Below are 21,146 nucleotides of genomic sequence, written 5' to 3'. Positions count from 1 at the left end.
CCCTTGCACTTCCAAGGAGATTTCACTAAGAGTAATATCTGATTACAATTGCTCAAGCACACAAGCAAGAGACTTCCTTTGCTCAAGCACACAAGCAAGAGACTTCCTTTGCTCAAGAACACAATCAAGAGACTTCCCTGCTCAAGCACAACTGCAAGAGACTTCTAACTAAACAAAATCACACAGAAAATTGTTTAAGGTTGAACACTTTATATACAATCAGAGGTGCTCACAATACAAATCAGATACAGACTCAATGACTTAATAATTTCTAAGATATGAATATGAGACACAGAAATTCTAAGTGAATGCAGAACAATTTTAGCAGAGGTTTGGCACTTGTAAAAATGTTGTAAGTCTTTTGTTCAGCATTGCCAATTCTCTAAGTATTCACTCCTTTATATAGAGGTGTGAAAGAGACGTTGTGAAATTGCCAGCACATCAAAGAGTCGTTGTTGAAGCTTGATCTTTCACCAATGATCTTTTGCCTGATTTGGTTGTTGTCCTATGAAGAACCAATTTGAAATCCATTCCTTATCCAAAGGAACATCTATGCAGGCAAAGCTGTATTCTGGAGCTGTTTTCTTGTCTTGTAGCGTGGAAACAAAACAGAGTAGTGGAGAAGGTGGTTGTACAGTTCGTACAAAGTACAATGTCAACGCTTTCGTCCAAATTGCAAGCACATGCCTTCAAACACCTTTGAAATGACCGTTGCAAAATTCCACCAATCTTTTGTTGTGTTTTCGAATCCAATAGACAACTTTTGCAGTGATGATTCTTCAATCCTTGAATCTTTTGCAAATCCAGTTGATCTTCAGCTTCTGGTGAAATGACTTCTGATGAGGCAGCTTCTGATAACGCAGCTTCTGATGATGCAGCTTCTGATGATACAGCTTCTGATAACACAGCTTCTGATGATGTGGCTTCTGGATCTCTTGTCTTCAGGAGCACTATTCTTCAGAAGTACTTTACTAACTTCAGGAGCGGCTTTACTTCAGGAGCGCTTTTCTCTTCAGGAGCGAGTTGCCTTCAGAATCACTAAGCTTCAATTTTGTTGATTCCTTTTGCTCTTTATTTGCTCATTCAGAACCAATAACTGATGTAACTTTTTAATTAAGGTCCTGTACACTTGAACAAATATTAGCTAGTCCAATTTACAATTTTTAATACCTTGTTATCATCAAAACTCTTTAAGGTTCATTGTTAAACACATTTTGTTCCAACAATCTCCCCCTTTTTGATGATGACAAACAATAGTATTTAAAATTGATCAATTGTTGTTAATCTAATTAACAAGTTGACTTTGGAGTTCGGAGGTTTGTAAGCTCAGAATCTGAGGTTTGTAAGCTCAAACTCCCCCTGAGTCTGATAGTCTTTAAGGTGAGGTTTGTAAGCTCCCCCTAAGTTCTATCCAAGTTAATTAAATTCATTTTTCGGGCAATAATAATCTCAGAGCTTAAAATGAAATGAGTTATAGATGAGAAGAGTGATTCAATTAATTTTATTTGAAAATTTGATACTCCCCCTTTTTGATACACCTCTCTTTAGGTAAGACAAAAAGATATAAGTTTTTCAAAAAATTTCAAATATCATTAATGGGGCTCAGAGCCTTTAAATACTATCACATATACTCCCCCTTTTGTCATTATCAAAAAAAATAAGCAACCAAGACCAAAAGATTTGAGAAAAACTCAAACAATAAGAGAGTATAACAAAGAATCAGAACCTATAATCTATCTCATCAAAAATATAAGTAACTAAGCAATGAAAAAATATATATGAACAAAACAAAGTATTCAGGCATTCAAGAATCAGAACCATTAGGAATTTAGAAGCAGTATATAGAAAAGGATTAAAACAAACAACAAACAAAAATAAACACTAAGGTGTGCAACTAAGGTTTGGTTTGAAGTTGTTTCCTCATCTTCTCCATTTCTTCAGCTTGCTTCTTCAATTGATCTTCAAGAAGTTGTTGCTTCTGGAGAAGCGCCAATTCCCTTGCCTTAGCTTCTTGCGGTTGTTGTGCCATCTGCCGCCTCAGAAGCTTGAACATTCTAACTTCTCTTGTCAAATAATCCACTTCTGAGAAGAATGGCTTGTTTGTCAGAAGCAATCTGGGATGTTCAACTCTAAATCTTTGCTTCAGATTCTCCATTAATCTTCTGACAGAAGCTTCCTTGATTCTGATGCACTTGTCCTTTACAGCTTCTATTAACTCTGCAATTCTGTTCTGAAGTGATGTCCATGCTTCTTCATATGCATTGGTGAGATCAATTGTCCTTCTTTGATCCATCAGATCATGCATTTTAGAAAGGATCTTGAGTAGCTCATTGTCAATATGTTCAGATTCCAGGATGTCCAGGGGTGGTTGTTCAAGGGTTTCAAGGTCAGAATCACTGAGAGTAGAGTCTTGAACATGGTTGGATTCTAGAATGGTGATTTGTTGAGATGGAGTTGAGAGTGATGGCTGGTCAGAAGCAGTTTGTGAGTTTGAGGTTGAGGCTTGGACATTGACTTGAGAATTGTCAATATCCATGGGAGTTGGTTTGGAAAAAGTTTGTTCTGGTTGTTGGTTAAGTGGGGAGTTGGTTTCAGTAACAGTTGGTGGTTGTTGTGGTGAAGTTGGTGTTTGGATGTTGAGTTGGGGGTCAATGTTAGCAACTGGTGATTGTGGTTGTGGAGGTGATGTGGGTTTGTGTGGTTCAGGTGATTGTTGATGGGGGCTTTCTGAAACAACATTTTCAAAAGCAGCTGCTTCTGGAGTTGCTTCAGAGGCTTTCTCTGAGTTGGGTTCAACATCTTCTGGTAACTCACCAGAGTAGTGGAGAGCAAGATTTTCTAAGACTGAAGTATCTTCTTCTTGCTCAGTTGCTGGTGGTGAAAAGGATGAGATGGGGGTAGAGGTGGCTGGAATCTGACATACCTTGACTGTAATTCCAGGTTCTGAAGTGGTAGCACCTGGTGCTTTTAGAACCGTTTCTGAAGCTTTATCAGCCACTTCCTTGACTTCGACAGACTTCTCCTTGAAGAATTCATCACATTTTTCTAGTCCTGAAGCCTTAAGCCTTTGATCCCTCTCTAGATTGTACTGAGCTTCTTTCCTTTTAAGTTCAGCTAACATCTGAATAGCTTGCTCATCAGCTTCTTTCTTCATATCAGAAGTCACTACAACCATTGGAGTGAAGGTTAGTTCAGATGCCTTCTTCTTGGGCTTGTGCTCTTTTGCCTTTATCCCATCAAGAGCTTTATCCAGATGCTCTTTTGTGATGATGGACTCTGATCTACCTTTACTTCTTTTCATCGAAATAGAAGCGGCCCCAATTCTCTTCTTCTCCTTTCTATCTGCTATCTCATTAGCAGCATATTCCTTAGCCATTCTGGCCTTGGCAGGAGTTACTTCAACCATAGAGATTTTCATATCAACAGGTGTCTTCTTCTTCAGCTTGGGCTCAGCTTCTTCTTTTTCCAGCTCATCCATAGCTTCATCCAATTTTACTTTGTGATAAACAGTTTCAGCTTTCCCTCGATTTCTCTTAGCATCCTTCTTTTGCTTGCCCTTATCAGTGGCTGCTTCTGGTGCAGTAGCTCCCTTGACTTTCTTTCCCTTAATAGGAGCAGCTTCTTCCCGAGTGCTTGCATCTTCCTCCAAGACATACTCAGCTACTGATTTAGCGAAGATTTCAGGATTACTTTCCTCAAAGATTGAAGGAAAGTCCCTGATAATCTCAGTTTCTGCAGTAGTCATCTCTATCCACTTCTCATCTTCAGGGGTTTTCTTGATAAAGTTCATAGAAAATAAGCTCCTGCTACTGATAGTCCTTTCAGCAGTAGAAACTTTGAAGCATTTATCAGAAGCATCCCTTGTCTTTTTCAGGAAATCCAGCACTCTTCCTTGATAAAAGATTTTAGATAGCAATCTTCCATAGGGCACTTGTTTCCTTCCTTTAACAGTGCCTTCATTTATAGCCCAGCAGAGATGATCCATGACATATCTTGGGAAATTTATCTTATCAAAAATAGCCATGAAGTAAATTGCTAGCTTCTGTTGATTGTTGGGTTGATCAGACCCTCCTGCTCTTTGAAAGAAGCAATCATTACTGAATTTCACCAACATCCTGTTGTGAATCTCCATTTCAGAAGGCTTGGCATCTTTGTTCCCACCCAGAAGCGAGTTATAGAAGCTCTTTAGCAGGACATCTTCCTTCTTGACTATTTCTTGGAATCTTCCCTTTGCATCCACTCTACAAGCTTTAGCTATAACGTCCTCAGTGATGGTTATAGGAATGCCCATCACTTCAGACCTTATTTCTAAGCTATCAAAAGAGGTAGGATTCATATCCACTGTCATCTTCCCTTTCTTTGACCCAGCTTATTTACCTATGACCTTTGCAGGCTTTCCGTTGTACACCTCAGCCCTTAACCAAAAGTCCTTGACCAAGTTCACATAAGTTGGCCCATTCAACATCTTGAAGTACTCAGATAGCTTCTGAATATCTACCAAACCTTCCATGTCCACTTCATACTTCTTAAGTGAAGCGAAGTCCACCGGTGATTCTATTTGAACTATTAAGGATTTCCATGGAATATCCATAGTCTTCTCTTTGTACACGGACCCAGATTCTGATGCGCCTTGCATGCTTGAAGTAGATTCTGAAACTTTTGAGCTTGATGATGCCATTTGATTGATTGAAGAAGATTTGAAGAAGATGATGATTTTAGGGTTCTAGGATTGAGGGAATGCGCTTACTTCGCAATAGGTTTGAGAGCAAATGTGTTTGTTGTGAGTGAATAGTGTGTGAATTGACAAAGTGTTAAGAGTAAAAACGTTTGCAATTAAAAAGAGACAAACAAACATAACATTAATGACAAAATTGGGGGCGCGTGAAAAGTGCTTTCAAAGCTATTAAATCATCATTGCCCTTTTAAGTTATACACCAATACATATAGGCCACGTCAGAAGTTCTCAGAGTAACTACCAAGTTAGTGGGCCAGAAGTTACCATAAAAAGTAAGTCCCAACGTTTCCACTAACTCCACTATTCAGAAGCATAAAATCCAGCTTCTAGACTTCAGATGCTGAAGTCATTATCAGAAGCGAGTTTTCCTCAGAACCTCAATAAAGAGCTTCTGATGGACTACTTCTTTTGAACTAACTTCAGAACCTAAAATCCTATTCAGGAGCAAGCAAACATTTAATCAGACACAAAGTGCATGTTCAAATTTTTCTTTATAAAATCAAATCTTTCAACAGTTAAAGGCTTAGTAAATATATCAGCCCATTGATTTTCAGTATCAATGAATTGTATATCTAAAATTCCTTTTTGAACATAGTCTCTGATAAAATGGTGTTTGAATTCAATGTGCTTAGCTCTCGAATGCAAAATTGGATTTTTAGACAAACAAATAGCAGCAGTATTATCACAATAAATGGGAATACTGTTAGCAGTTATCTGATAGTCTTCCAACTGATTTTCATCCAAAGTAGTTGTGTACAACAACTCGCAGCTGAAATGTATTCTGCTTCTGCTGTAGACATAGCAATAGTTGTTTGTCTTTTGCTAGCCCAGGATATAAGATTATCACCCAGAAATTGACAATTGCCACTGGTTGACTTTCTTTCAATCCTATCACCAGCATAATCAGCATCACAGAATCCAATTAGCTTATAATCTAAGGATTTCCTATAAAGGAGTCCAAGATTAGTTGTTCCTTTCAAATACCTGAAGATTCTCTTGACAGCAGTCATATGAGATTCTCTAGGATCTGATTGGAATCTTGCACATAAGCATACACTGAATAAAATATCTGGCCTAGATGCAGTGAGGTATAACAAAGAACCAATCATACCTCTATACAGCTTCTGATCAACTTTAGCTCCTTAATCTTCTTTGCTTAAGGTGCACGTAGGGTGCATTGGAGTGTTCATCACTTTACAATCTTCAAGCTTGAACTTCTTCAGAAGCTCCTTTGTATACTTTGATTGATGAACATAGACTCCTTCTTTGCATTGATTAATTTGAATGCCCAGGAAGAAATTCAGCTCTCCCATCATGCTCATTTCAAATTCATCCTGCATCATGTTTTATCTTGGTTTTCGGGTGTCAAACATTGATTATGTTTGAACCTTTTTAACCTTTGATATCTCATTTTTTCTTGGGAAGGGAAAAAATAAGCAAAACCCTTGAGAATCGAGGTCCGGGAGTTGTTTTCGCTACGGGAAGGTGTTAGGCACCCATAACGACTATAGTGTCCTATAGGAACCGTCTTTAATTTCTACGCGCGCGCTTTGTTTTTAAATGTTATTTGAAAAATGATATTTACACCTAAGGGTTTACTAAGTGAAGAATTGAAGGGAGAAGAATGTTTGAATTGTTGTTTTATTTGAATTGAAGGAATATTGGTTCCTTGCCTACGTACCCTTTTAAAGGATCAAATCCGTCGTAGTTCTCTTCCAAAAAATGTTTTTGTTTTTGTTGGTTGATTTTAAGTTTGAAAATGGGATTTTGAAGAATAGAAAGAGGCCTCAAGGGCATGAGATTTAGAAAAGGTGAGGTGGAATTAGTTATTTTGCAAAAGAAGTCTGAGTATGATTAAAAATTCATTAAAATTTTGTTTAAGAAAATAAAAGGAAAATCAATGGGATTTTGATCCCAAAGTTTATTAGGAAAAAGATTTGAGTGATGTTGTTCATATTTTTGGAGAATTGATTTTTCCTAAGTGTAAAACCTAAGCATACATCTAACATTCAATCCTAAACATACATCTAAACATGCATATCCTAGCCATACATCTAAAGTAACCAAGTGGTGTGTGTGCATGTGTCGGTGCTTGTGTCGGTGTACATCATTAGAGTCCATTGTCCTTTACATCATTGGCCTAAATACAAACTACTTTCCTTGTGAGGACTTAATCCCACATAAAATGAATTAAAAGCAAAAGAAAAGTAAAGAAATGAGATGAGGAAGTGTGATGGAGAATATGCTTATGATGTATGAAACATGAAACAAGAGAATGTTAGTAGCATAGGGTAATATCAAAGAAAAATAAAGCAAGTAAAATATCAATACAAAAGCATAAGAAAACTTCACAAAATAAAGCCAAAAAGTGCAAAAATATAACTAAAATTTGCTCACAAAATGCAAGAATCTTATTGCCTAAAATTCTCACATTCTAATACATTTTTCAAAGGTTTAGAATCAGGTTTTAAGATGAAAATTAAAGCAACATGATGAACTTGACATTTACAAAGTAAACTTAGGCATATTTGCATTATTTATTCACAAATGTAACTTGTAAACCAAGCAACCAATCAAGATTCACACACAAGCATCAAAATCATGTACAAACAGTAGCCAAAGATTCATAGAATCATATAACATGTGTATCAAACAATCATCAAGAACATAGAGTGGGATTGAGCAATCTTTAGAGGTTTTTTCACATAAAATCAAGAAATAATGCAAGAAAATGTGATAATATTTTTTTAACAAAATTTTCAGTAAGCAAAATGCATAGAAACATCACAAAAATAACAAGAAACATACATGAAAATTTTTAGAATTTTTAAGGGATTTTTAAGCTTAAGAACATATAAAACTTCACAAATTTTAACAAAAATGGTAAACAATTAATAAGAAAATACCACACATATTTTTAATCAAGATTTAACACATAACAACATCACAAAAAGGTCAAGAAAAATATCAAGAACATCTGAAAAAATTTATGGAATTTTTACAAGAATTTTAGGCAAGGCAGGGGGTGTAAACATCAACAAACAGTGTCAAAATAGCAAGAAAATGAAGGGAAATGAAATCCAGTACAAACAACAGGCCCAACCCACACACACATGGATCCTGGATCACCAGGGAGCCTCAGGGACTGTTGGATTGATCCAGATGGATCAGCCCTAGATCCAATGGTCAGGGGGCGAAGAGGAGCGAACCAGTTGAACCAGACCGGTTCAAAGGCTTATATAAATGCCTGGAGACTGGTCTGATTCATTCTTCACTTCTCATTCTCTCTCTTCACTCGTTCTTCTCTCTTCTTCTCTCTGAACACTAACCTCGCCTGGGGAGGACGGCGGAGGAAGATGAAGATTCATCGGAATCTTCATCTTCTCCGACGAACTGATGCTAACTTTTTAAACTAATTACCCAGAAATGTTCGTCTTCCTCCCCAGTTTACGGATCTAAGACTATTTTTGTGAAATTGTGATTGAAACGACGTAGATCGAAGTTTAAACTCACGGTTTCTAGGGTTTCAAATCGTTTTCGAATCTTCTTGAAACTGAACCCTAATCTAACCTATTTTCTACACTGGTTCCAGATTTGAACTCTGTTTTCGTAAATAAACGGTGAATCTTCATGGATTTTACATTTTAGGGTTTCGGTTTTCAAGCTTTTTCAATCTGTTTCGAACTTTTCGAACGAACAAGTTCTAGGACTTGTTGATCCACTTTGTTTCACCGTTTATTTTCGATTGTGAACCTTCGATGATGATTAGAACGAAAAATGAGAAGGTTCCTTGAGTTATACCTGGATTTGAACGGAGATTTGAACAAAGATCCTCAAGAGAGCCTTTGATTCTTCTGGTAAGAGCTTCGTTGTTGTTCGTCTTCTTCTTCTCTGGTTCACTTCGAATTCAATCTCCCTTCTTCTCTCTTTCACCAAATCCTTCGTGATCGCAAGGAATTCGTCTTTGCAATTGACGAATACTTGCTTGAATTGCGAAGGTGAAGATTCGATGATGATGATTTCCACAGAAAATCACTGAGAATCTTCTGCAAATTCGAACTAAGTTTGCTGAAATGAACACATTTTGCTTTGATCTTCTGAAAGTCTGTATTGATTTCGTATGTTTGATGATGAACTTGATTGAGAATTGGTATGAATTTTAGAGTTTATGGTGGTTTTTGATTCTGTTACGGTGGAGGAAGTGGTGGTGGAATGGTTTGTTACGGTGGTTAGGGTTTGGAGAAGAGAGGGAGAGTTTGTTAGAACTTTCTATGATGATGTGTCAATGAATGAATGGTGATCCTGTGTAATTGGTGATGTGGCTGTATTTATAAGCTGACATGTGTGATTTTGGACCAATGTGGGACTGCCACGTAATCTTGGACTAAAATTGGACCTGTTTGGACTTAGGGACCTATCTGCAAAATGAGAAAATTGAAGGACTAGTCTGTAAAATAGAAAAAAGTCTTTGGGACTGAAATGCAATTGACCTTAAAACAAAAATTTGACCTAAAGGACCAAAATTCAAATTAAAAGACCTAAAAAAGAAATAAAATGAGACAAGAGGACTAAAAATGCAATTTTTAGAAATTTTTGGGACTAAAATGAAAATTAAACTAAAATTGAATTTAAAATTGGTAAATGGAAAATAACGTAAAGTGGAACAATTAAAAATAACAAAACGGACTAAAATGAACAAATTACTTAAATGAGGTACTTTAAAGTAACCTCTCTCTGTCAAAATTTCGTGTGAAATGACCAAAATGCCCCTAGGGACTAAACTGACTCAAAGTGTCTCAGATGCAATTTTAAATGGTTTTCTAACAGGGAATTGAAGCAAGAGTTTATACAAGCAAATTAAAAGTCTCAGAGACAATTTTTAGAGATTAAACAGAGTTTTAACACTGGAAATGACTAAAATGCCCCTAGGGGCTAAACTGACTCAAAATGACTTTAAATGTGATTTTGAAATGGATTTTAACATGAGAGTGAAGCAAGGACTGATACAAATCAAATGAAAAGACACAAACAATTTTCAAGGACTAAAATGAATTTGAATGCAGGAAATGACTGAAATACCCTTTTTCATGAATTTTGCAAATAACATTGAAATAAGATGCAGAGGAAGGTGCAATTGATCAAAGGCAGTTCAAATAACTTGAAATGCAAGAAAAATATTTTAAGTGACTTAAAATGCAAAAAAGAATTGAGCTAGTATTTTTAGGTCCAAAATTAGGGTATAACAGCTGCCCCTATTTAAGTTTCTTTGTCCGAAGAGTCAAGAGACGAAGTCTTTGATTTGACGGGACGAAGATACTTAAATATTAACATTTGCACTGTTTTTGGACATAAAAATACGTTTCTCACTTTTTTCAAAAATATGAATGCCATGCAACATTTTGATTATGAATGCAAGACAAGCAACTGGAGTCTACGGGGCATGTCGTATCACTGGGGATCTAGGTAGACATTGACAGGGTAGACAAACTAGGGGACAAAAGAGAGGTACAAGCTGCTCTTTGGATCGAACTTTCCACTTGACCAAGAGATACAAATAAGAGATGGGTACAAGATGTTCTTTGGATCGAACTTGCCGCTTGACTGGGAATAGAAATACGAGACAGGTACAAGCTGTTCTTTGGATCGAACTTGCTACTTGACCGGAGACATAGGCATATAGGCAGATACAAGCTGTTCTTTGGATCGAACTTGTTGCTTGATTGAAAATTCAAACAGATTGGCAGGTACAAACTGTTCTTTGGATTGAACTCACCGTTTGACCTAGAGGCATAGACAAAAGGATGATACAAGCTGTTCTTTGGATCGAACTTGCTGCTTGATGACTATCACAACATGTGGGTAGGTGCAAACTGTTCTTTGGATCGAACTTGTCGTTTGACCAATAACAAAACATAAGCAGGGTACTAACTGTTCTTTGGATCGAACTTGCCGTTTGACCGATAACAAAACATAAGCAGGGTACAAACTGTTCTTTGGATCGAACTTGCCGTTTGACCGGAAGCGTAGGCATGTAAGCAGGTACAAGCTGTTCTTTGGATCGAACTGGCCACTTGACCGATAACAAGATACAAATTGGAAGTTTGATTTGGAAAGATACAAATTGAGAGTAAGTTGATATTGACTTGATTTGAAAATAGACATGACCATTTTTGTTGGCCCAAAAGCAAATTGAGAGTGAATTAACATTGATTTGAATTGATTTGAAAGTTGATATTGAAAGAGACATTGAAAGTTGAAAATAGTCAGAGACATAGACACTGGATTGGAAAGTTGAAATTGGCTTGAATTGGAAATTGAAATTGAGTTGAATTGAAAGTTGAAGATTGAGTTGAATTGGAAATTGAAATTGAGAGTTTAACAGAGGCATAGACAAAGACATTGACATAGACATTGAATTGAGAGTTTAACATAGACATAGGCATTGGAATTGAATTGAGAGTTGAAATTGAATTGAATTGGAAATTGAGTTTGAGTTGAATTGAAACTGGGATTGGAAATGCAACATGTATGTATGGTATAACAAGATTATCAAATGTATGAGCACATAGAATGCATGATTATGCATGTATGAATGCTTGGAAATGCATGATTGGTTTGTAGTTTGACAGAGAAGTTTCACACAGACAGACGAAACATTGGAAGATTGGGCACGTGGTGGCTCGTGCTATAACATATTCACATGGAAATCCTCTTTGGAGAGACCTTCGTTGAAAGATGTATCAAAACCATGGCTGAGGGCAATATAACTTGTAGAGAAGGGACCTCGGAAGGTTCTTGGATACAGGTTGCCGTTGCTAGGTGTGTCAGTGTTGGGTAAACATTGGATGTTCGCATCTGTGGTCAATGCTTTTTTATCATTTTTCATTCTTTCATTTTTCAATCCCATTTTTGCCTGAACCGCCCTTTCGGGTTTTCGATTCACCGGGGAGATATTCTTTTCATTGCCCCATTTTTGGCTGAATTGCCTTCACAGGTTGTCAACCAGCGGGGTGCTCATTTTTGCCTAAGCCGCCCTTTCGGGTTTTCAACTTAGCGAGCTTTTCATTTTCATTTTTCATTCTGTTTTTTCATTTTTGCCATTGACCACAGATCATCCCGGGGAACAATCTGCTTGTAATGTGTATTGAAATGGACATTGACACTTATTTATTCATGCATGTTTCAACGGAATGTACCCTGTTGCTCAGGCTTGCTTTCAAAATAGACAGAAAAAGGTTTTTCAGTTTTCAAAGATGTTTGTTTCATACATTGACATTATCAAATAGAAAGAAAATATTTTGTATATAGCGTTGAAAGTAGAAAGGAAACAGAATTTCAAACAAAAGCACAGGCTCAAATTGATGTAGAAGAGTGAAAGTCAGTCAAAGGCATAACTTCACAGATTTACAAAGCTTGGAAAATGGTAATTTTATTGGTTGTTGGTACATTGAACACGATGACCGCTACATTTCATAGAAATTTTGAATTCACAAGTAGAGAAGCTTCTGATGAAGATGATCATTGACAGTTGCAGATGCCCCAAGGGGTGATGGTGATTTGCCAGATATAGTTACTTGTCTTTTGTTATCAACCTCATTTTTGCATGAACCTCCCTTTCGGGTTTTCGGCTCATCGAGGCGCTCATTTTTGCCTGAGTTGCGTACAATCTCAGCGAGCTTTTTCATATATTTTTTTTTTGTCCCTAACTTTTGCCTGGATCGCCCTTTCGGGTTTTCAATCCACCGGGAAGCGCATTTTTGCCTAGGCCGCCCTTTCGGGTTTTCGACCTACCACGCTGTTCTTTTCTTTTTAGACAAAGTATTTCTTGACTATATCGGCATTTACAGGATTCGGAAGTTCAACACCATCCATGTGTGTAAGAATCAAAGCACCACTAGAGAAAGCCTTCTTGACAACATAAGGACCTTCATAATTAGGTGTCCACTTGCCCCTTGGGTCGGGTTGCTGACTTATCCTTCTTTTCAATACAAGTTCGCCTTCCTTGAATTCTCGAGGTCGGACTTTCTTGTCAAAAGCATTCTTCATTCGCACTTGATACAACTGTCCATGAGCCATAGCATCCATGTGTTTCTCTTCAATCAAATTCAACTGGTCATACCGACTTTGACACCATTCAGCCTCAGTTAACTTTGCTTCCATGATCACTCGAAGAGATGGAATCTCCACTTCCAGAGGGAGAACTGCTTCCATGCCATATACTAGAGAAAAAGGAGTTGCCCCTGTTGAACTGTGCACCGTAGTACGGTAACCATGCAAGGCAAAAGGGAGCATTTCGTGCCAGTCTTTGTAAGTTGTGACCATTTTCTGAACAATCTTCTTGATGTTCTTGTTAGCGGCCTCAACTGCACCATTCATTTGAGGTCTGTAAGGAGAAGAGTTGTGACGTTCAATCTTGAATTCTTCACATAAAGCTTGCATCATGCTATTGTTCAGATTGGAACCATTGTCAGTGATGATCTTACTGGGAACACCATATCGACAGATGATGTTATTCTTGATAAACTTGACGACCACCTGCTTGGTCACATTTGCATAGGAAGTAGCCTCAACCCACTTGGTGAAACAGTCAATTGCCACTAAGATGAAACGATGCCCATTGGAAGCTTTCGGTTCAATTCTTTCGATCATGTCAATGCCCCACATAGAGAAAGGCCATGGGGAAGAGATAACATTGAGAGAATGTGGAGGCACATGAATTTTATCAGCATAGACTTGGCATTTGTGGCATCTCTTGGCATATTTGTTGCAGTCACGCTCCATAGTCATCCAGTAATAGCCGGCTCTTAACAGTTTTCTTGACATGGTATGGCCCGCGGCATGGGTCCCAAAAGTACCATCATGTACATCATGCATCAATTTCTCAGCTTCTTGTTTATCAACACATCTCAACAGGACCATGTCATAGTTCCTCTTGTATAGGATTTCTCCGTCCAGAAGGAATCTACTAGCCCATCTCCTCAAGGTCTTTTTATCCCTGTTGGAAGCACCACGTGGATATTCACGATTCTGCAAGAATTGTTTGATGTTATAATACCAAGGCTTTCTATCATTCACATCTTCATCAGCTTGATCTGGCATATTTTCAACAACGAATACATGAGCAGGCCTATCAAGACGTTGCACCTTAATTACGGGCACATCATTCCAGTGATTTACACGAAACATGGAAGACAAAGTAGCAAGAGCATCAGCCATCTGATTTTCATCCCGAAGGATATGATGTAGCTCAACTTTTGTAAAGTATGTCAACAGTCGTCTTGCATAGTCACGGTAAGGGATCAGCTTCTCATGATGAGTCTCCCATTCACCTTTTATCTGATTAATAACAAGTGCGGAATCTCCATAGATGTCAAGGTGCTTAATCCTCATATCAATGGCTTCTTCAATGCCCAAGATGCATGCTTCATATTCAGCTATGTTGTTTGTGCATTCGAAAGTTATTCGTGCAGTGAAAGGAATGTGGTGCCCCTGTGGAGTTACAATGATGGCACCAATTCCTTTACCATAAGCATTGACAGCACCATCAAATACCAATCCCCACTTGCTATTGGGATCCGGCCCTTCATTGATCAGTGGTTCTTCACAGTCTTTTGCCTTCAGATACATAATCTCTTCATCAGGGAAATCAAATTTAATTGGTTGGTAATCATCAAGAGGTTGACAGCGAGATGCTCAGCAAGGATACTTCCTTTGATTGCTTTTTGAGCTTTGTACACAATATCATATTCAGACAGCAACATTTGCCAACGCACAATCTTCCCAGTAACAGCAGGCTTTTAAAAGATGTACTTGATTGGATCCATTCGGGATATTAACCAAGTTGTATGATTCACCATGTAATGACGCAGGCGTTTGGCAGCCCAAGCTAGAGCACAACAAGTCTTTTCAAGCATCGTATACCGAGTCTCGCAGTCGGTGAACTTCTTGCTCAGATAGTAGATAGCATGTTCTTTCTTTCCAGTCTCGTCTTGTTAACCGAGAACACAACCCACTGAATCATCTAACACTAACAGATACATAATCAGAGGCCTTCCTTCCACTGGCGGGACAAGGATAGGTGGTTCAAACAAGTATTCTTTGATGCTATCAAAAGCTTCCTGACATTCATCATTCCATACAACAGGCTGATTCTTTCTGAGCAATTTGAAAATTGGTCCACAGGTGGTAGTAATGTGAGATATAAATCTTGAAATGTAGTTCAGGCGTCCAAGAAAACCTCTGACTTGCTTTTCAGTTTGAGGGGCCGACATTTCTATGATAGCTCGGACCTTGTCGGGATCAACTTCAATGCCTCTTTGGCTGACAATGAAGCCTAGCAACTTTCCAGATCTTACACCGAATGTACACTTGTTAGGATTCAAACGCATCTTGTACTTTCTCAATCTTTCAAACATCTTTTTCAAATACACCGCATGCTGCTCTTCATCACTTGACTTCACAATCATGTCATCAACATATACTTCAATCTCTTTGTGAATCATATCATGAAACAGAGTAGTCATACCTCTTTGATATGTATCACCATCATTTATCAAGCCGAATGGCATCACTTTATAACAGAACGTTCCCCATGGAGTGATGAATGACGTCTTTTCTCTATCTTCAGGTGACATCCGTATCTGATTATACCCGGAGAAACCATCCATATAGGAGAACACTTTGGATTGAGCAGTGCTGTCAACAAGCACATCAATATGAGGCAATGGGAAGTTATCTTTTGGACTGGCTTTATTCAAATCTCTATAATCAACACACATTCGAACTTTCCCATCTTTCTTTGGTACTGGTACAATGTTGGCAATCCACTCAGGATATTCAGCTGTCATGAGGAAACCCGCATCAATCTGCTTTAGCACCTCAGCCTTGATCTTAAGAGCCATGTCTGGACGAGACCTTCTCAATTTCTGCTTGACAAGAGGACATTCAGGCCTTGTCGGTATCCGATGTTCCACAATCTTGGGATCTAGACCCGGCATATCTTCATAGGACAATGCAAAGACATCTGGATAATCATAGAGAAACTGAATGATTTTCTTTTTCACTTCTGGCTCGAGTGCAGCACCAATTCTGATTTCCCGCTTGTTCTCTTCAGTGCCCAGGTTGATAAGCTCAATTTCCTCCTGGTGAGGCTGAATGGCTCTTCTTTCTTGCTCAAGCAGTCGAGTGATCTCATACGGTATCTCTTCATTATCCTCTTCGTCTTCGGCTTCGTATACCGGGAATTCAAGATTTGGAGGAACCATAGGGTCACTGTGTTCAACGGGTTTATTATGGTTCAATCTGCATAATATGATTGGGATGATTTTAGGAAAAAGGTTTTTCATGCAGATTTTTGAAATTAATAAGAAAATACAGATGTTTTGGTTTTTTCTTGCATTACCGTTATTTCCAAGGAAAAAAGCACTAAAAAGAAAAACAAAGAGTCGCGGAAAAGACGACAACTTTTATTAATAACGGCAATGCTGAAACAAACATGCCCTTACGAAGACATCACTTTCGCCTTGGGCAGAGCGAAAGGATTGTTATTTTGAAAACAAAGAAAAACATGAGCAACAAGACACATTACACGGAAGCATGCATGACTAAAGGAATATCAATGGCCTCCCAATTCCTCACGGTGCCTCCTGGTACAACAAATGTAGGCCCATAACTACTTCCAGCAGCACCTTCGACAATAGCATTGATAAACCCAGCACTGTAGAAAGTTCCTGTTGAAACGCCCAAGGTCGGGGAGAACCCATGACCATCTCTGCGCTTATTCTCCAAAATCTGTATCACTTTGCCCCAGCCAGCAGCTTGCCCTTCTTGAACAGCTTTCTGGGCATCTTTCAATGAAGCCATAGTAGCATTGCCTCTTCGGGGTTCTGCACCTTCAACAGTCAAGCCTTGAAATGACGTTCCTTCAGCAGACCCTGCTTCAACACAAGAGAAAGATGACACTTGGCTAACCAGATACGCTTCTTCACCATGTACAGTGACAAGCTTACCATTCCTCACAAACTTGAGTTTCTGATGCAGAGTAGAAGTTACTGCCCCAGCGTCGTGAATCCACGGTCTTCCAAGGAGGTAACTGTAAGAAGCATTGATTTCCATGACCTGGAAAGTGATTTGGAATGTCTCAGGGCCAATGGCGATTGGCAGATCTACTTCTCCAAGGACATCTTTGCGAGATCCATCAAAAGCCTTAACCAAATAGCTACTTCCCCTTAGAGAAATTCCATGATGACTCAACTGTCTCAATGTAGACTCAGGCATTACATTTAAGGATGATCCAGTGTCCACCAACACATTGGATATCATGTCAGACTTATAGTGTACTGAGATATGCAAAGCTAAGTTGTGGTGTTTCCCTGCTTCGGGGAGTTCGTCATCACCAAACCCCAAGTTATTGCAAGCAGTAATGTTACCCACTATTCCATTGAACTGATCCACGGAGACTTCATGATCAACGTAAGCCTGTTCCAGTACCTTCATTAACACTTCCCTGTGAGCCTCTGAGCTCAGGAGCAGAGACAAGATGGATATTTTTGACGGAGTTTGCAGCAGCTGGTCTATAATCTTATAATCGCTCTTTTTGATAAGTCTCAGAATTTCGTCCAGATTAGACTCTTCAATAGACTGGCCTGATGGGCTGGTGTTCTTGTTAACAGGAGGAGCAACTGGTGGAGTTATTGTGGCAACAGGTGTGACCACCTTCTTCTGGAACAAGGGTGGACGGATCTTTCCACTTCTCAGAGTTGTAACTTCTCCGGCAACATTATCAACCGTAGCTGGGGAAACCAGAGGCACTTCTACCCCATTTTCAATCATAGTTGCATCATACTTGTAAGGGATTGCCTTAGTGGAAGCATAAGATATCGGGCCAGGTAGCCTGATCACTAGGGGTTCCACTTCCCTTGTCTGAGGTACACTTTTAGCAGGAGAATCATGAAACATCGGCACAATCACACAAACATCACTGGCAATCAAGTGTTTGCTATTCATTAGGCTTTGTATGTCACCTTGCACCACACCACAACCCATAGGATTCTGAAGGCACTCTGAACAAGAAGCATGATCATGTTTAAACAAAGAAGCTTGGCAAAGTCTGACATGTAGTGGCACCAAAGGAGTAGCAACATTACGGACATCCAAAATGGGAGCCTCTTGAGGAATACGAACTCCTTCGAAAGCCTCGATCATGTTAACAGCAGCATGGTTTGGAAGTGGGTTATCAAGAACATGCGGAACACTATTTTCAAAAGTCAATTGTCCTCTGTCTATCAAATCCTTCACAACATACTTCAGAGCATAGCAACCCTCGACATCATGGCCTTGAGCGCCTTGATGGAATTCACATGTAAGATCCTGTCGGAACCTTGGAGGCAGGGGCGTAGGCGGAGGTTTGCCTGGCCTGGTGACACAGTGTCCTTTAGCGAGTAGAGTTGGGAGTAAATCAGCATACCGCATTGGTATTGGTGGAAAATAAGTCCTGGACCGAGGACCCTGTTGTTGCTGCTGTTGCTGTTGAATGGGAGGTTGTTGTTGTACCTGCTGAGCAATGGCATTTACGGGCACTGGTGGTTAACCCGGTGACAGAGGATATTGTTGGTAGAATGGTGGGAAGAAAGGATGTTGAGAGTACTGCATATATTGGTAGGGTAGAGGTAACTGAGTAGCGTTGATAGGAGCGACAGCAGCTGTAGACTGTTTACCGGACACCATCCCTACTTCAGATTCTTTCTTCTTATGGTGGCCATTACCATACTTCTTCGGTGCACCAAATGAGGACTCACCTTTTTCAAGAACAATGATACCCTCTCTGACAGCTTCCTCTAGACGAGTGCCCATAGTAACCATGTCGGAGAAGTTGTTTGGTGCAGAGACTATCATTCTTTCAACATATTCTTTCTTCAAGGTTTTCAAAAACGTCTGTGTCAGTTCTTCCTCATCAAGCCGAGGAGAAACACGGGCAGCTGCCCCTCTCCATCTCTGAGCATATTCACGGAAGGTTTCATCTGATTTCTGAGACAAAGACTTAAGAGAATCCCTATTCGGCTTCAAGCGAGTGTTAAACTCGTAATGACCTTCAAAAGCAGCGACAAGTTCCTCAAAAGTATGGATATTGTCTTTGCTCAAACCAGTGTACCAGTCTGCTGCATCTTCTGCCAAGCTATCCTGGAAGCAGTGGATCATCAGTGCATCATTATCTGCGTAGTTAGCCATCTTTCGGACGAACCGAATGACATGGTTGTGTGGACAAGAAGTTCCATTGTATTTGTCAAATTCTGGCTCTTTGAACTTCTTGGGAACCTCAAATCGGGATACCAAGCATAGATCATGGGTCTTAGCAGCAACACCGTTCCCACGGCTGGCTTTGACCTCACGGAGCTCTCCAGTTAGCTCTCTCAATTGTTCCCTCATAGCCTCCATTATAGGGTCTTGTCCACACGGAGTGTCAACATCAATTACCTGTCGTACAGTGTGTATGACAGGATCGGTAACAGTAGTCACTTGAGGCATAGAGGTAGATGTAGCAAAAAAAGTTGTTGTAGGAATAGGTCCTTGATTGCCAACACCAGAGATACCAGCTGCAGTATTAAGAGCATAGAAAGCTGAGAGTCCATAGGGACGCCCGTTGGGCATGACAAACCGAGCATCAGAAGTCACAGTAGATAGTGGGATGGATGGCACTACTTCAGTAAGGACCGGAACGGATGTGATCGGTTGTTCTTGTGCAGCCATCAGAGTAGACATAGTGTCATGAGCCTTAGCCAAGTCTTCTTTCATAGCAGCCAATTCGGCACGGAGCTGAGCATTTTCTTCTTCAAAGTTATCCATGTTTCTTCTCTTGTACAATCTTGTGTGATGAACTCTATCTGGTTGGTAAATCTTACGAGCACGAGCCACCTTTCAGACTGCGGCAGAAGAACCAGGAGGTAAAGAGCACGAGAGGAGTTTTTTATGGCGAATGAATGCATATGATGCATGAAATGTGTTAATGCATATGCAAAAAGACTCTTTTTGTGTTATCGAAGGGTTTTAGACAAACTAGAAATCTGTAAACATTACTAAAGAACTGAAACATTAACTAACACATCCAGACGACACAAGTAAACATCACAAGGTTTTACAAGATGATTCCCTTTGAAATACTAAGCCAAGGGATTAGACTTTGAAATGTAAAACAACATAAGCAATAACTGGAAACAACAACAGAAATCCTCAAGCATAGGAAGTGGAAGGATCATCCTCAGACTCAGACTCAGATTCATAGCTGCAGTATCGGCCATAAAAGTCACGGGCACCCCTAGCCCTCTTGGAATCCCTCATAAGCAACCTATCCTTTTCTTCAATCTCTTTCCTAGCTTTAGCCAGTTCTTTCTTCAGTGTCAAGACCTCATGAGTCTTCTGCTCATCTTTTCCATCCAAAGTCATGATCAAGTTCTCAGCCTCATAGTATCTAGTCTTCCACTGATGCTTCTCCCGACTCTCCATAGCTAGATGCTCCTGATACATCTCCTGAGTAGGCAAAGGTAAAGGCAAAGGCATGGATGGAGTAGATGCAGACACATATCTCATGGAGGGGTAAGGCATGCCAATCTTCTCAGCTTGGTTTATCACCCACTGAGTATAGGCCTCATGAGCAATACCAGATCTCACACCCATATGCTTCACCTCTTTCTTCCGAAGCTTGGACCAAGCATCCATGAAATCTTCTGTTATTCCCGTGGGAGCATTAGAGTAATTGAAGAAGTAAGGAGATGTAGCAAGATTGATGGGCTTTTCTTTCATCGAGAAACCAAATTGTCGCAAGGCGAGCTCCGGGTTATAGTTGATTCCACCCCGGGCACCAAGAAGAGGTACATTAAGAAACTTTCCACCACCGAAGATAATTTCTTTGACTCTAGCAGCAGGAGTGAGCCAAACCACGTCATTAGGAGTGAGAGCCATGATCCGCTGTAAAATAGTCCAATTCTCTGGATTATCATGGAAAGAATTTGGAAGGTGCGAAATAAACCACCTATAGAGGAGAGGTATGCAGCAAAGAATGTATCCACGACCCTTGCCGGATCGATCGTGAATAGCATGATATGTGTCAGCCAACAAAGTAGGAACTGGATTCTTGGAGCGGAAGATCATAATAGCATTCATATCCACGAAGTCATCAAGATTTGGAAAGAGGATAAGCCCATAGATGAGTAGTGCAAAAATAGCCTCAAGAGTGTCCTGACAAGTGGTTTTAAGATTGGCCTTCTCAAGTAGATACTTCGAAGTGAACCCTCGGATGCGAGCCTTAGTGACAAGATTCTTGGAAACATCGGAGATCTTGAGATAGAGATCCTTAGAAATAACCAATGAAGTAGGAGGATGCTCAAGACCCGTGAAAGGTACCCCCTTAGCAATAGAT

General features: G+C 39.6%; 1 pseudogene; it reads right to left on the bottom strand.

Moving 5' to 3' along the window:
- Positions 1 to 1,894: 1,894 nt before the first annotated feature.
- On the bottom strand, positions 1,895 to 19,576 carry LOC146937426 (uncharacterized; annotated as a pseudogene).
- Between the last annotated feature and the right edge of the window lie 1,570 nt (positions 19,577 to 21,146).

The sequence above is a fragment of the Medicago sativa genome, chromosome 3, assembly GCF_051527215.1.
Source record: "Medicago sativa cultivar Bolivia chromosome 3, Bolivia_mono, whole genome shotgun sequence".
Lineage (NCBI taxonomy): Eukaryota > Viridiplantae > Streptophyta > Magnoliopsida > Fabales > Fabaceae > Medicago > Medicago sativa.
This window is presented reverse-complemented; position numbering and strand designations above follow the sequence as displayed.